The 16,322-nt window shown below is 53.1% G+C and overlaps 1 long non-coding RNA gene across 1 annotated transcript; it reads right to left on the bottom strand.

The window, feature by feature from the left end:
* Positions 1-6,323: 6,323 nt before the first annotated feature.
* Positions 6,324-10,848, bottom strand: LOC109272789 (uncharacterized). The gene is made up of 4 exons (XR_002082610.2): positions 10,554-10,848; positions 9,352-9,466; positions 8,746-8,846; positions 6,324-7,020 (listed from the first exon to the last, which is right to left on the bottom strand). It is a non-coding gene; the product is annotated as an uncharacterized LOC109272789 (long non-coding RNA).
* Positions 10,849-16,322: the final 5,474 nt, after the last annotated feature.

Raw genomic sequence — 16,322 nt, 5'->3', positions numbered from 1 at the left:
GGGAATAACGTGAAAAGTAGAAGTTCCCTCCCCCCCTTTCCTCCCGTTATTTCCATTTCCAGAGGTAACTGCTGTTGACAGTTTCTTGTAACCCTTCTGGAAATGGTCAGTGCACGTGTAAGTAAATAGTATTGAGATTCTATTTGGCTTCAAATCCTTGCAATGTCTCACTTGCGAAGAAGCCCCGATTCTCCTCCTTTTACAGATGAAACTTAAAAGCAGGTGGCTCTCCAAAGTCACTCAGGTGTTGAGTGGAGAAGTTTGCTGCCCATCCAAGTTTTCCTGGTCTGGAACCTGGTCCAGGTCTGGTGTCGTCACTGGTTCCTGGTTCCTGGTCTGGTGTCGTCATCGTCATCTTCTTTTCTCCTCCTCCTCCTCCTCCTCCTTCTTCTTTCTTCTTCTTTCTTCTTCTTCTCCTCCTCCTTCTTCTTCTTTCTTCTTCTTCTCCTTCTCCTCCTCCTCCTTCCTTTTTTTTTTTAATGTTTATTTATTTTTGAGAAAGAGAGAGTGTGCATGCAGGAGAAAGGCAGAGAAAGAGGGGGCCAGAGGATCCAAAGTAGGCTCTGGGCTGACAGCAGACAGCCCAACGTGGGGCTTGATCTCATGAATGACACTATCATGACCTGAGCCAAAGTCAGATGTTTATCCGACTGAGGCACCCAGACGCCCTGGAACCTGTGTCTTCTACACCCTCTGTCCCAGGGTTCCTTGCCTCCTCCATCTCACGCTGGCACCGCGATGGGCCAGCTGAGGTGAGAGCCCCCTCATTCCCATGGGCAGGCCGGGACTCTGCTGCTCTGTGCTTTTAGGGCAGGGTGGCCCCCTCTGACGACTCAATCTAGGGGAGAACTTGCTGATGGGAAGGGCAAGGAGCAGGCCCAGGAACTTGACTGAGATGACCGTGGGGTCCACATCCGCGGAGGGGCCCATCCCAGGATGCCCTCTGGGGTCCGTATTGGGTTTCACTGAGGCCTTGAGGGTTACAGAGAACTACAGGCCCCAGTGTCTGCAGGACCTCCCAGACAGGGACACAGGATCGGGGAGGAAAGTGGTCTGGGGCTCCCAGGGAGGAGAGGGACATTTAGATGAGAACTCCAGCCCTCCAGAGGGAAGAGGCCGAGCGGGGGTAAAGACAGTACTGTTGCTCCTGGCTGTGAGGAGAGGCTCTGGAAGGCCCTGCCCCCTGGGTAAGCTTTCAGAACGACTCCCAGACCCGTCCTCAAGTCCTCTTTTGTACAGAGCCTTCAGGTTGGGGCCTTAGGAGATGTGAGTTGCCAAGGTCCAGCCATAGCCGCTGAGGCCTCGGAGGAGACTCTCCCAAGGGACTGGGTGCAGGGGGCATCTGACCCTGGCCGCCTGGGCTGTCCCTGCCTGGGCCTGCATGCCTCAGGCCTGCGTCCCGGTTCTCACACCCCCTATGTGAGAGTGTGATGGGCCAGGCTGGCACCTACCCCTTCCCAGTCCTCGTGGGACGCTCTTTGGGACAGAATCCTCAGTGAGGTGCTCCTTCCTATCTGTCCAAGACGGAGCTTATTTCAGGGATCCCTGAGGCCAGTACTCGGAAGGGAGAGCAGTCACGACGAGGCTTGTGAAAGCCCGAGGAGAAGCTGAAGGTGGACCCATCTCTCTGCAATTTCTGGGCCAGACTGACTCCAAGGGACCAGGTAAGCCTGCCCGAGGGCTCGACCCTCTCCCTCGGCACATCGCAGAGGTCCCCAGGTCCCTGTTACCCCCAGGAATCATGTCCACATGCCTTAACGTGGACTTACTACTCGTGAAGTCCCACAGCTCTGATGTGTACCAGGTGGACATTTGTGGGACAGCCCGCTTCTATCTGTTGATAGTGACAGTGATGGACTGGGGGTCTGAGGACATGGGTCTGTTCCCAGCTTGCCTTCTAACTGACTTAAGTGCCTGGGACAAGTCACTTCCCCACTCAGCCTCAGTTTGCCCATCTGTGAAATGTGAGAGCCGGACCGAGTTTGGAATCGTGGAAATCCGGGAATGAGCTGGCGTGAGTGGGGTTGGCAGGGGGAGTTCTGCTCGTCGAATTGAGGAGGATCTCTGTCTAGGGAGCTGGGGAGCACTGTGGAAGGTGGGGACCCCTAAAAGGATATTATTGGTCATGAGGAAAGAATGTATGTGTGTGTGCCATCAGTGTGTTTATAAGTGTGCATGTGACGTGCATATATGTACACCGGAGCATGAGTACATGTGTAGGTGAGCGTGCATTCGCGCATACATGTGTGTGTGTGTGTGTGTGTGTGTAGCAGCTAATTGATCCCTCCCTCCCAGCTGGGGTGGGGGAAGGGGGCAAGAAGGCACTCACTCATTAGGAGGCAGCTAATGGGCCCAAATGGCCGTGTCAGCAAAGGCTGAGCTCAGATGAGCTTCCTCCCGGAGGGGGGCAGGGGAGAGATGTGAAATAGGAAAGAGCGGGGAGAAGAAAGCAAAGAAGAGGGAGAGAAAGAAGGGGAAAGGATGAAGCTTGCTTTCCCAGGGGGAACTGTAACGTTTGCCGGGGCCTCATTTTGGCCCCATCAATAAATACTCCCACCTGCGTGGAGAAAATGCTCCGGGACTGAGAAAGGGAGGGGGAGAAACGGGATAGGGGACAGTGGAGGAAAGCGTGCCTATGTTCCTGTGCCCCAGGCACAGTATGCCAGCCTGCATTCACGACCCGCCTATCATGCCCACGTATCCATGCACGTGGGAGCCACGTGCTCACCCACACACCCCTCAGGCACAAACTGAGCACACAAAAGGGCAGGTGCATGTGTGCATGAGGGTGTATATGCGCATTCACCCCAGGATGCTGGCTCTGAGTTAGGTGTGAGGGAGATGGAAGTGAAGAGGACAGGTCCCTGCCCCCTGGGGCTGACATTTCAGTGGGGGTCCATGCTAATGAAACAGACCATTCATGTGGTTTGACACAGGCACACATAGGTGGACTTCTCAGGACCCTGGGGGGATCACCTGCCATTCCTTTGCCTGGGGCCATTTTCATACTGAGGGGTGGGAAAGGGGGAACCAAGGCCAAAGTCTGTACCTCAGTCAGCTAAGCCCTAGGAGGATGTGACCCTCGTGTCACATCCATTTCCCCCACACCCTTCCTTCACCACACCAGACCGTTGCCATTGCTTACAAAATCTCTCACTTTCAAATTGTGAAAACACTAGCTGCATGCATTGATAATAGCAAATCAGATTCATAGTCTGGATACCTGGCCGGGGAATTCTCTAAACTTGACTTTACAAGAGGATTATTTCTATCTTGCACCAGTTACAAACTAGATTCCAGAGGAAATAAAAATCTGATTCTAAAAATGTTAGAAGACAATATGAGCTAAAATGAAATAATTTCACATTAGAGAAGGCTGTTTAAAATAAGACACAGGGGCGCCTCGGTGGCTCAGTCAGTTAAGCGTCAGACTTTGGCTCAGGTCATGATCTCGCGGTTCATGGGTTCAAGCCCCATGTCGGGCTCTGTGCTAACAGCTGAGAGCCTGGAGCCTGCTTCAGGTTCTGTGTCTCCGTCTCTCTCTGCAGCCTCCCTTGCTTGCCCTCTGTCTCTCTCAAAAATAAATAAACATTAAAGAAAATTTAAAATAAGACACAAACTGTAACAGCCATCAAGAAAAGCATTGAAAAATATACATCTAAAATTTAAAACTGCTTTCTGATAAAAGATTGAAAATGACATAGAGAGAAAAGCAACCAAAGCATAACAAATACTAATATGCAGAATAACGAATTCTAATACACCAATAAGAAAAAGATTTTAAAAACCTACTTGAAAAATGGGCAAAGTATATATGAACAGGCAGTTTATACAAGAAATACAAGATATCCAATAAACTTAATAAAATATGTTCAACATTAGAGCAATGCAATCATAATTAGGAAAATGTAAATTAGAACAAAGATAAGATTTATTTTTGCTTGATCCATTAGGTTAGCAAAATTCAGAAGACTGCTATTATCCAATACTGGAGAGAGTGTATGTAAAGTGGGTTGTCTCATCAGCAACTGGAAGCACCATAAATTGCTCCAGTCCAGTCTTTTGGGAAGGTGCTTTGGCAGTTTCTATTAAAATTCACAAGGCCCATCTTTGTCTTAGCAGCTCTATGTCTAGATATCCATTATCCTAACGAAATACTCATGTCTGTCCACAGAACCCCATACCAGGGAGTTCACTGAGCATTTTTGATAACAATGAAAAGCTGGAACTAACCTACCAGTCCACTGGTGGGGCAATGGCTAAACTAAATAACAATGGCAACCTGTGCTATGGAATACTTAATGTGTCGCAGTTAGAACTAATGAGGCATGGGGCGCCTGGGTGGCTCAGTCGGCTAAGCGGCCGACTTCGGCTCAGGTCATGATCTCGCGGTCCGTGAGTTCGAGCCCCGCGTCGGGCTCTGTGCTGACCGCTCAGAGCCTGTTTCAGATTCTGTGCCTTCCTCTCTCTGACCCTCCCCCGCTCATGCTCTGTCTCTCCCTGTCTCAAAAATAAATAAAACGTTAAAAAAAAATTAAAAAAAAAAACTAATGAGGCAGATCTACAGGTATTGAGTCAGGACATCTCTGTGCCATATTTTTTTCCAAACCATATTTTTTTAAAAATAGAAACCTAGCTTATTTTTAGTGTTTATTTATGTATGTGTGCGTGTGTGTGTGTGTGTGTGTGTGTGTGTGAGAGAGAGAGAGAGAGGGAGAGAGGGAGAGAGAGAGAGAGAAGTGTGACCAAGGGAGGGGCAGAGAGAAAGGGAGACACAGGCTCCAGGCTCTGAGCTGTCAGCACAGTCTGACATGGGTTTGAACCCACGAACGGTGAGATCATGACCTGAGCCAAAGTTGGACGTTTAACTGACTGAGCCACCCGGGAGCCGCCCCCCCCCCCCCGCCAAGCCATATTTTTAACTAGAAAATCAAATTGCAGAAAAATAATGTGTACACAAAGCTAAAAACACACCCAAAAAAATCTGTATGTTTTCTCATGTATAATATTTACATATACATGTAAACTCATAGGAAATTGTCTAGAAGGATACCTGGTAAACTGACCACAGTAGTGATCTCTGGGGAGGATTCTGGAATCTGAAAGGGTGCTTCACAGTTATTTCTTACAACAGGAATGCATCCAGGCCGCCTGGCTGGCTCAGTCACTAGAGAGTGCAACTCTTGATCTCGGGGTCTTGAGTTTGAGCCCCACGTTGGGTATAGACCTTATTTAATTAAAAAAATAAGTAATAAATAGACAAAAGAATGCATCCATGGCTTACTTTTGAAATTTAAAATAAAAAGTTAACTGAAGGTATTGTGAATGACTTCCTGAATGAAGGGGGCAGCAGTGAGACCCGACATACACACACAAGGAGGCACCAAGAGTTATTATCCATTGAATGAAGAGTGGAGATCCTCTCTGGAAGCCATGATGCTTTGGCAGATGTCACAAGGATTCGCTTCCATTCCACTCCTGGGATGTTAAAATTGGGGAGCTATCCAGACTGACTGGCTAGAGCCCCTCATTTTACAGAGGTGAGAGAGATGGCCGGGGCCCTAGCCATAGCTGCAGAAAGATCACAAAAGGTTAATGGAAGGCAGAGGGTGGCAATTTGCCCCTACACCTGTTTGACTCATCACTTGTTGTCTCAGAGACAGATCCAGGCCCGGGGGCTCCTGGATGTCGCCACAGGCACTGCCTTCTGTCCCAGCGATTCAAAACAAATATTGAGTGATGATTGGTGCTAACAGTCACTCCCAGCAGCCCTCTGCAGTTGATAGGATCTTGCCTTGCACATGTCCTCATTTGTTCTCGTCATGGCTCTGAAAGGTAGCCCCTGTTGCTATCCCCATGTCACAGATGAGGAAACTGAGGCTCACTCAGATACCAAGAGGCAGAGCAAGGCTCATCCTCATTCATTTCGCATCTTTACCCTTAGTCCTTCCTGCTGCAGCAAAATTCCTTCTGGGATTACCATCTTCTTCCCACCTCGGTTTTTCTGGGCAAGAGCCTCAGCCCCGGCCTGACATTTGCTCTGGGAAGAATCCAGTTCTGAGGCTGAGCTCAGGCAAAGGACCTCACTGAGGCCTCGGGATGGTGATGAAGACCACGACGAGAGGCAAGACTGTGCAGTGACCCAATCACAAGGGCAAGCCCTTGGCACCAGATGCACCAGGGCTCTCTAGCTTAGCGAGCTTGAGCACATGCCTCAACATTTTTGCCTCTGTTTCTTCATCCATAAAATAGCAATAATATGAGAATCTCGCTTGAGGACGTGGCGAACATACACTGAGATAATACATAGAAAGGCCTTGGTTTGGGCCCCAGCATTTTATTAGCTCTCGCTAATACGCTGAAGGCGCTGACGGCAAACATTTATGGTGGGATGGCCCTTCTGCCCAGGTAAGCACGACTTAATCTCGGGTTTAGTGCACACTTGCACTATAGAAGGAGCTACGTCAGAGAAAAGTGTGATGGCAGCCTGGGAACTCCGGAGGAGCACCTGAGGCCGGGAGAGGATGAGCCGGCCTCCAGCTGCCAACAGGGAGAAATAAACCCCCAAACAGGAGAACAAGCCCCGTGTCTTTAGAGTGGATGGTCTGAGAGGCAGTCAGAACTCATTGTCGGGGGAGGGGGAGGGGGAGGGCCGTGGTCAAGGGCAGGACGGGGCCAGTATGCCAAGCAAAGATGCCAGGAGGATGGCCGGGGACAGGTTTTAGGGGTACTTAGGATCCACAGTGAGAGTCGGCCAGATAGGATCCACAAGCCAGGGTGGGTCTGGATTTCCCTTCCTCGGGGCTTTTGTGTCTAGAAGGAGCCAGAGAGGGATAAAGTAGAGGGCCGAGGGACTCAGAAGGCTGAATACCCAAAGCAGTCTCCAAGTCTTCTTGGCAACGACTGATAGGGGACATCCAGAGTCATCCAAGGTCAAGGAGAGGGGCTCTCTGAGACAGTTCCATAACATTTTCCAGGCTGCTTCCTGTTGCCTCTCCCCAACTCTTGTCCCACAGGAGCCTAAGGCCAAACAGTTACCAGACTGTGGGGGCAGCCAGTGTGGAAGGAAGCGGCCTAGCCCAGCTGAGGTGTGGGCGCTCTCGTTCGCCAACTGCCCATCCAGGGGCCGCTCTCGAGCTTCCTCCCCCTCCCCCTCGCTCCACATCCACCTGATCATGAAACCCTCCCTAGGATTTCTAACGTCTCCTTTCCTTCTCCCTGCTTTCCTTGCCCAGGCCACCACCTTCCGCCTGGACAGAGGCAATGGCCTCCTCGCTGCTGTCCCACCCTCCCATCCACCGCTCGTGGCCACAAGAATAATCTTCCTAAATTGTCTATCTGAACAAACTACGCCTCTGATAAAATCAAAAACAACAACAATACCCTTCAGTGATTCCTCATTGCCCTGGAGGCCAAGTTCAAGTTCAAGGTCCTTATCAGGGTTGGTGAGGTCCCTGCTCTCCTCTGTGGTGTCATCGCTTATCATTCACCATCTCATAATTTATGCTCTGGCTGGATGGGACCGCGGGCTCTCACCTCAGGACCACTGAACCAGAATCTGCGTTGGAACCAGCTCCCTAGGTGATTCTCACGCACATCAAAGTCTGAGAAGAGAGCTCTAGGCTCGTGTGTCCTAAATTCTCTGACAATTAGAATCTCCTGGGATGTTTATTAAAAATGCAAATCCCTGGGCCCCACCCTAGCCCAGCCAAATCAGAATTTCCATGGGAGAGGCCTGGGAAGCTGTGTATTTAACAAGCCTCTCAAGTGACTCTCTTCGTCAGGGAAGTTTGGGAATCATTATCGGTGGTTCTCAATCTTGGCTGCACATGCGAATCACATGAGGGAGCTTTAAATCTATATGACCGATTGGGGATTGTTTTCTGGGGTGCAGCCTGGCTGGGACCCAGAGCCTCCCTGTATGGGCTGTGGCCGTGGGATAACATCCCACTCCAGCTTGGAACCGACTGGGGTGAGAGCAGGGAGAGAGGCAGGGGGTGGAGAGAGCGCGCTGGCTTCCGAGGTTCACAAACGGCACTGGAGCCTCAGGATTACTCCGGAAGGAGGTTTTCTCCCCACGAGCAGGTACAGAAACAGACTCAGAGAAGTCACGTGTCCATAGCCACAGAGCTGATCAATGGCAGAGCTCGGGCTCTGGGTCTTCTGGGATTTTTCCCTCTGACATACACAGGCAGTGACTGCCTTCCCACTCAACGTTTGCGCTCTCACACCCAAGCACAATCATTTACACTCAGAAGCACCCATACATTTACGCAGACACACGCCTACACACAGTCACACACATGCACACCGTCAGTCCTCCAGCATGCACACTCACGGACACGGACACAAATGCATCCATACCCACTCTCATGAGCCCCTGGCGGCTCTCCCTCTTTCCCCTCTTTCCCAGAGGCCGACTCTCTAATCTTCACCTGGACCTCATTCAAAGTGTGTATTGAGGGGTAGGTTTGGGCCTCAGAGGAGTGGCAGGGAAGCAGATATCTGGCCCCAACAGCCCACCTCTCATCCCTCTGCCTTACGAATCGTGCCTCCAGCCCTGGGTCAAGGGGCTGACTGTGTTGGGGCACAAACACAGTTCATTCTTGAACATACGAGAAGTCAGAATGGAGATCAGGATAGAAATCCATCATCAACCAGAGCCCCCTTAGGCCATTCTGAGCCTGGAGCGAAATCCTGGGGCTCAGAAGTCAGACCGAATTGGGGTTTGAATCCTGTTCTTACCACTTCCTAGTGGTGTGGCTTCCAACAATTCACTTCCACGTCTCTAAGTCTCAGCTTCCTGGTCTGTAAAGCAGGGCTGTGAGTTCTGCCTTCTTGCAGCACTGATAGGAAAAGCAAATTGCAAGGACGTCTGGCACAACACATGGAAAGTATTCCATCCATTGAAGCTGTTTTTCACTATCCTTGCTATTATCATCATCAAATATCATTATTACAAATGCCCCCGTGGATGGCCCGTTGAGATCAGCCAACGGGCAGATGGGCTGAGGTGGCCTTTCCAGGGCAGAGCAGAAGGGCAAGGGTAGGGGTAAAACAGGTCGTGGGGCAGAAGCTAGAGAGGGCAGTGAGGGGGCTCCTCCCGGGCGGGAGCAGGTACAGCCGGAGAGGGTGTTGAGCATGGACCCAGCTGTGTCCCCTGGTTCATAGGGCACTTCCTGCCCTATCAGGGAGGCAGAAGGGAGCTGGGGGCCCTTCCCTAGGCTTCAGTGCCTGGTATCCCATCCCTCTGAAGCTCTAGATAGAAACCAGGGTCTACCCATCAGCAGTGGGTATCCTCCTCTTTATCTCTGCTACCAGTGCCCCGAGCCAGCACCACCTCCTGCTTACCATTGCTCCCTGAGAAGCTTCGCTGCATTCTCCAGGCACCCCGGGGAGGCTTAGAGGGTCAGGAGTTTTCTCCTTCACGGAGAGTCAGACTGGGAAGCATTTTCTGCCAATTGACCTTGAGGTGGGAAATTGAGACACAGGACCCCAATCCCAGCCACAGGGAGAATTCAAAAAAGCTGGGGCTGGAATCCTTGACTTTTACTTCCTCCCCCAGACACTGACCGCCAGGGCTGGGAGGGGATAAAAAGGTCCCCCTGGGCCGACCTGAACTGAAGGGTCAAGATCTACATCTTCTGGAGGTAAGGCCAGATTTAGCCAGTAGCTGGGGAGAGGCAAGACTTTTCCAAGGCACCCCCAGGCCTCTGCCAAATAAGACGGAAGGGAAGCCGAGATGGGTTGGGGGGTGGGTATTGCACTGAGACCGGTACTGCCCTCTCTGTGGCCGGAGCCCAGCTGAGGAGGCCAATTACCCACGAGCCCCTGCTCCCCAGGGCCCCATCACCAGGAGCTCTCATCACCTCCAGGCCCAAGCGGATCCCCCTTTATCAGCCCCCCTGGCACCAGCCTGTCTGAGCCTCCCGCACCTCTGACGCCCAGGACATTTGTTTTGGTATCTGTGGTGACTGTGGTCAGAACATAATTGGAGCTGAAACACCCACTCGGACCCCCTGAAGGATAAACAAGCTAGGCTGGGGCAGCCCTGGAACCGACGTGAAGACAGACATAAAGACAGTGGGCTGAGGAAGCCAGGCAAGCTGGGTGTGGAAGGCCAGGCGGGGAAGGGAGAGGGCCCAGGTGGAGAGACAGCCATGGGCCTGCATGCATCCAGGGCAGGGAAGTCAGGGCCCAGGTGCACCTGCGAAAGCCTCCCCACCCCCAGCCCGCCCGGGTCCGTGGCTGATCCTCAGGAAACTCTGGGCTAATGAGGGTTTCCCCAGCCTCCGAGGAAGTCCGCTGTGCAGACTAGAAGCTAGCTAACAGTTCCGTTCCCTGGACCCTGTCCCCACAGCCTGCAGCTCAGTGGGTCTTCAGGCCCAGGAGTCACGCTTGGAAAAACACTGGCCTTCATGGAGGGGGACGTCTTGACCTTCCCTTCAGGGAACCTGAGAGCAGGAGACTGGGCCCTGCCTGGGGCTGGGAGTTCCCAGCCAGACCCAAAGGTCCCACAGCCACGAGAGGCACTCCAGGATCCCAGCTAATACCTGCAGAGAGCTGGGGGGAGGAGATGACGGCAAGGACAGCTAGGCAAGATCTGCCAAGGAGACGGATGGTTCCAGCTGTTTTCCTGGGGCTCTAGTTGAGGCAGCTGGGGCTAAAGGAGGCCTGGCTGTCCTTCAGAGTCCGGCTCTGCCAGCTCCACCCTTGGGGCTCAAGGCATTTAAAGGGCCAGAGCCCTGCGTCTCTGGGGAAACAGCTTGTTGGCTAGGTGGTGATGCAATGCCACACGTGCTATGCACACCATCATACCGCAGCCCTGCCCGGCCTCGGGAGAGGCCAGAAGACCATACCCTTGCGTGGGATGTGGGGGTTGAGGGGCTTGGAGAGAGGTCAGGCTGGGGGCCTCTGGCAAGCCCGTTGTTGAAGCCCCGAGTCTCCTGAATCTTACGACTCATTTGTGTCTCTGGGCACCTCACCACTTACATGGAGGAGGGAGCGGGTGTGCGGGGGGCCAGGTGTCCTTGAGTGGAAAGGGTCCACGCAGCTCACAGGCCCGTGTGTCTGAACGATCCGTTTGAGGGCCAGCGAGCTCTCCAGACGCTGAGGGTTGGGCCGTGCGGGACCCCCACAGACGCTGTTACACCAGTAGCTCCTATCTTGGCTGCTTTCCAGGGTCTCCCAGCCAAGACGGGAGTAGGAAGCGATGGGCTTGGACCTGGGAAGGAGAGCCTTAAGAGCCTGGCCACATTTCAGGGGAGCTCGGCCCCAGCCAGTGATGTTGGGACTGGCCACGCCCTCCCCGGCTCGGTCCCGGTCCCGGTTCCGTCCCGTTGCTCACACACGCCTTCTGGGACCCCCGACTCTTCTGAGCCGATCCCATTGGAGGATGGCACCGTGTGTGGTCTCATGTGTGAGATGGGTCCTGTCTTTTGGTCCCACTGAGGCTCGGGGCTCTTTCCCTCAGCAAAACTCACATCTCCACCTACCCTCCCCCCCCCCCCCACCCCCCCACGCGTCTGTCTCCTGCCCAGCCCACCTTTTCCAAAGGCATTTCCTCCAGCGCTGCTGTCCTGGGTTTTAGGTCTGCCCTCTGGCGGACACTGCCATAACTACTGCCACCACCTTCTGAGGCTTTGGCCTTCTCAGAGGTGTGGCCAGAGAGAGCAGCACCGACCCCAGAGAGACAGGGCCCTGGGGGAGGCAGGCAGGACTCCACGTCCATCCGTCTGGTGAGCACGCCCACATCCTGCTTCCTGGGACGGGGCGCGCTCCCAAGAGTTGGGCTTCTTTGGCAGCGGTGGCTCTTAGGTGCTGGGCAGGAACCTCCCAGGAAAGTCTCCCTCTGCTCCACCCACAACGGCCTCAGGAAGCCCAGGGGCCAACCACGGGCCTCTCATTTTGCCCCGTTTCTCCTGGCCAGGACTAGAAAGGTCCCGGAGGCCACAGCTCCATTTCCTAGAGCTGAGAAGTTCCTGTGCGTGTTCTCAGGCGGAGCAGACACTCACTCGCTAATGGGGCACTTCTCCCTACTATCCCCTCAATCCCTTTGCCTGGGGCTCCTTGCCTGGGCCAGACCAGTGAACACCCACAGTCCTGTAGAGCTGCTATGAGGACCCAGAGGTCCGATGATCCACCTCACGGACGCAGACAGAAGGACAGAAGCCCTCATCACAGGATTCCTCCACGCGCCCCAGCAACGGTGAATAATTTATGTACAAGGCGGAGAAGACAATAAATCAGCAGCAATGATTAACATGAGCTATTTTACGTGTGAGAAAGATCTATGGCAGGAGGCTGCCAGGTTGCTGGTGATTAATGCTGCTGTTTGCACTGGCTTCTGGGCCTTTATATTCAATTATAGGCCTGGAGTATGTGGGGGGTCCTGGGAATGGCATGGGGGAGACCAGGAAACAAGGGTGGAATAGTTGTTGCCTAGGACCGAGGTTGAGATGACAACAGGTGGCAGCCTAGCCCCGTGGACACCTTTACCGATGAAAAGGCTGTTAGTGGGACAGAGAAGTGGCTACTTCTGTGATGGGAGTCACTTTGCCCCTGGGATCCCCTCTAAATACTGGTGAAAAGGGTGCCCCGGCAAGGGGGCACAGATGGCAGGAAGTATCCTTGGGCAAATCTGACCCTTCTGGAGTCCAATGTTGGATTTCTGAGTCGGGAATGGAGTAACATCAGCCAGTCAGCTTGGGGGTGGGGTCAGCGGTTAATGCTGGGAAAAGCTCCCTGTCAGCAACAGAGCCAGGGAACCAGGGCCTAATTTCACATCCTAGACGCGGATGGCGGATGGCGGCAGGGGGACAGGCCGGGGAAGAACTCTCCGGGTGCCCTCGTCCCAGCTGACCCAGGAAGCCCTGGGAGGCCCCCTCCCTGCATTCCCACACTCGGCCTCTCTTGCTCAGCCGGCTCCAGCTGGCCCCTGTCAGTGCTGGGAGGCGGGGGGCGGGTGGGGGGGGGGGTCCAAAGAACAGTGGCGGCTTTGGGGTTAAATGATTTCCCCCTGCCCACCCCCTCCCAGCCCTGGCTCCTATCAGCTCCTTCCTCCTCTTCCTCCTCCTCCTCCGCTCCAGTGACCTCTGTGCAGTATGGCCCTGCCTCCTCTTAGAACCCAAGGCTTGTCACGAAGGGTGGGGGTGGGGAGTCTTCTGGGGGCTGGGCTGACAGCTGAGCACTGGGACCCTTTGGAGGACCCGGACGTGCAGGAAGAGCTCCCTCCCTCCCCCCAGCCTGGCGTGGAGACTTCTGTAAGTCATTCTATCCACAGGCCAATGCTTCAGAATTGCAGGTCTGGGGTGGGAGGAGGCTTGAGGGAAAAGGAAAAGGGAACATCATCACCCTGGTAGGGGATGGGACAGGGCACCAGAGGAGGCTGGTTTTGGCAGGCTAGAGTTTCTGGCTGGAGAGAGAGCCTGTGGCTCGTCTCCCCCAAGCCCCCGCCCCTTGCACACCCTGCAACTTCGTGGGAAGTGGTCCTAAGTCATAATGCTGTATGTCTGTGTGTGTGAGCCTGTGTGGGTATGAAATTCTGTGTGTCTGCCTCTAGAAGTCTCTGGGAAGCGTCTGGGTCCGTGGCCGCGTGTGCCTGTGTTTCTGAGCACCTGTTGTGGCTATATGAGGGCCCGTGTGGGGAGCACATGAACACACACGCTTGAGGCTGACCCCGGCCCGGGCCTCGCTCACGGCCCCATCTGACCCACCATTCCCCGACAACTGTCTTCCTCGGCCCCTAATCCCCTGTTTGCCCGGCTCATCCCCTGGACTCCTTGGGACTCCATTAATGAGCCCCGGCCGCCCCAGGACAAGCTCCAAATTAACCCCACTGCTGACCCCGACATGGACACCTGTAATTAGGCCAGGAGTGGCTGAGGCAGAGAAGGCCCTGGGGCTGAGGGGGGTGAGGGTAAGGCTGGGCTGGGACAGGGAGCCTAATGCCCAGGAATGCTCTAAAAGCTGCGCCTGGCTCCAGGGCCCGCCGCCTGGCTCATCTCTAATACCTCACAAAGCCTCCCAGACGGGGCTCCGGGGGGATTACCCCCCAGAGAGGCCCTGGAAGTGGGCAGGGCTGCTCAGCGCGCCCACCCTGCTGGCTCGGGGCTGGGGAGGCCTTACGGGAGGGGAAAGCCGCCCCCGGGGCCTCAGAGCCCAGCAGCTAGCCCCCAGGGTTTCGGCAGCCCAGAGCCTGTGTTCGTGAAGGCAGCCGCCCAGGGGAGAGCCAAGTCCGGGCTGGCTGGTGCACCCCCCACCCCAGGGCCAGCCCCTCCCTCCCCCAACTTGTTTTGTTTGCTTTTGTGTGGCGTGTCCGGTAGCTCCACCTGCATTAACCCCTGACCCCAACCGTAACTCTTCCTCCACGGTCTGACAACTGTGTTTATCCAGTTCCCCTTCGAGCCTTTCCCCTCCTGCCGGGCCTCTCCCAGGGAAAGCTGCATCCACCCTGGGACTCCCCCGATCCTGGGAGCTGCGGGAAGAACCGTTGCCCGTGAGTGTGCCTGAGAGCAAAGGCGCACAACTGATGTGGCTGCTGCTGAGGGCCTGGCAGGCAGCACGCACGCGGGCTTGGGAGATCACCTTGATGTGCAATCTGGCAATATCTATCAGACGTTTTCAATGAACGTATCATTTGGCTGAGCAATTCTACATCCAGGAATTTGTCTATCCGCGTCCCGCGTGTGTGCTCGGGCAAATATATATCGTCAGTATTTATGGTCGTGTTGTAAGAGCTAAAGACAGGAAGCATTCTAGGTGTCTACCCAGACGCTGGCTGATAATGAAGCCACAGCCACACAATGGAATACTCTGCAGCCATTCACAAGAGTAGCCACATACTCCCATCATCAATGATCTTCAAGATATAAGGGTAGCAAGGTGCAGACAGAAGGCAAGATGCAGAGCAGAGTATGGTATATGCCACCATTTGGGGAGGGTGTGGAAGAAGAGGAAATATGCACATAAGCATTCACCAGCTTTTGAAAATCTATAGTTTTAAATCTTCAAGAAGTAACAGTGGTGGCACTGAGGACCAGGAAGGGAACTGAGGTCAGGAGTTACACTCCTTTGTACTTTATGATTTTTTTTTGAACTTTGTATATGCTTTACCTTTCAAAAACAAACACGTTTATTATAACACAAAAATAAAATACATATCTCTTGGGGCCCAACTATTCAATTTCCAGAAATCTAGCCTACAGAAATAAACAACTACACAAAGATAATACAAGGATGGTCTGCTGTTTAAATGTCACACACTGGGGGCGCCTGGGTGGCTCAGTCAGTTAAGTGCACGATTTTGGCCCAGGTCATGATCTCACGGTTTGTGGGTTCGAGCTCCGTGTCCGGCTCTGTGCTGACAGCTCAGAGCCCGGAGCCTGCTTCGGATTCTGTGTCTCCCTCCCTCTCTGCCCCTCCCCTGCTTACACTCTGTCTCTGTCTCTCAAAAAACTAAATAAATGTTTAAAAAAATTGTTAAATGTCATACACTAGAAACAACTTACATGCTTATGAATAGGTTAACTGTTTAAATAAATGATGGTATATCTGAACAATAGAATATGAGTGGCCATATAAAAATGAGGTAGATCTCCATGTACTGGCATGGGAACACTACAAAGACAAATGTAAGAGGAAAAAGGAAATTGCAAGCCAATTAAAAAATATTCCATGTGTCAAAAAAGAGAAGGAGCAAGAGGAAGAAGGAAGGAAGGAAGGAAGGAAGGAAGGAAGGAAGGAAGGAAGGAAGGAAGGAAAGGGAAGGAAGGTGGAGAGGGGAAGGAAAGGAAGGAAGAAAACTATATATTTCTCTATGTACATATATATGACATAAATGTATCCCCAAAACTCTAGAAAGATAAACACCAAATTGATGGGAGAGGGAAAATGGGAAGAGGATGTCATGTATGCTTTTGCATCTATAACAAGACTTTAGGGGCACCTGGGTGGCTCGGTCAGTTAAGTGGCCGACTTCGGCTCAGGTCATGATCTTGTGGTTCCGAGAGTTCGGGCCCCATGTTGGGCTCTGTGCTTACAGCTCAGAGCCTGGAGCCTGCTTGGGATTCTGTGTCTCCCTCTCTCTCTGCCCCTCCAGCTCACTTCTGTCTGTCTCTCTCTCAAAAATAAATAAACGTTAAAAAAAATTATCATAAGACTTTAAGTACTTCTTGTATAATTAAAAAATCAAATAAATAAAAGCTCCAAAGATAACGACAGCGCCAGTCACTCATCTGGTTTCCTCCCACCACATCAGCTTCTGAAACTGGCGTGAACAGCGCCATTATTATCCTTCTGTTATGGAGGGGGAAACGGAGACT

Source organism: Panthera pardus, unplaced genomic scaffold (genome assembly GCF_024362965.1).
Source record: "Panthera pardus isolate Hobbes unplaced genomic scaffold, ASM2436296v1 HiC_scaffold_22, whole genome shotgun sequence".
In the NCBI taxonomy this organism is placed as follows: domain Eukaryota; kingdom Metazoa; phylum Chordata; class Mammalia; order Carnivora; family Felidae; genus Panthera; species Panthera pardus.
Note: the sequence above shows the minus strand (reverse complement) of the source record. Positions and strands in the feature narration are given on the sequence as shown.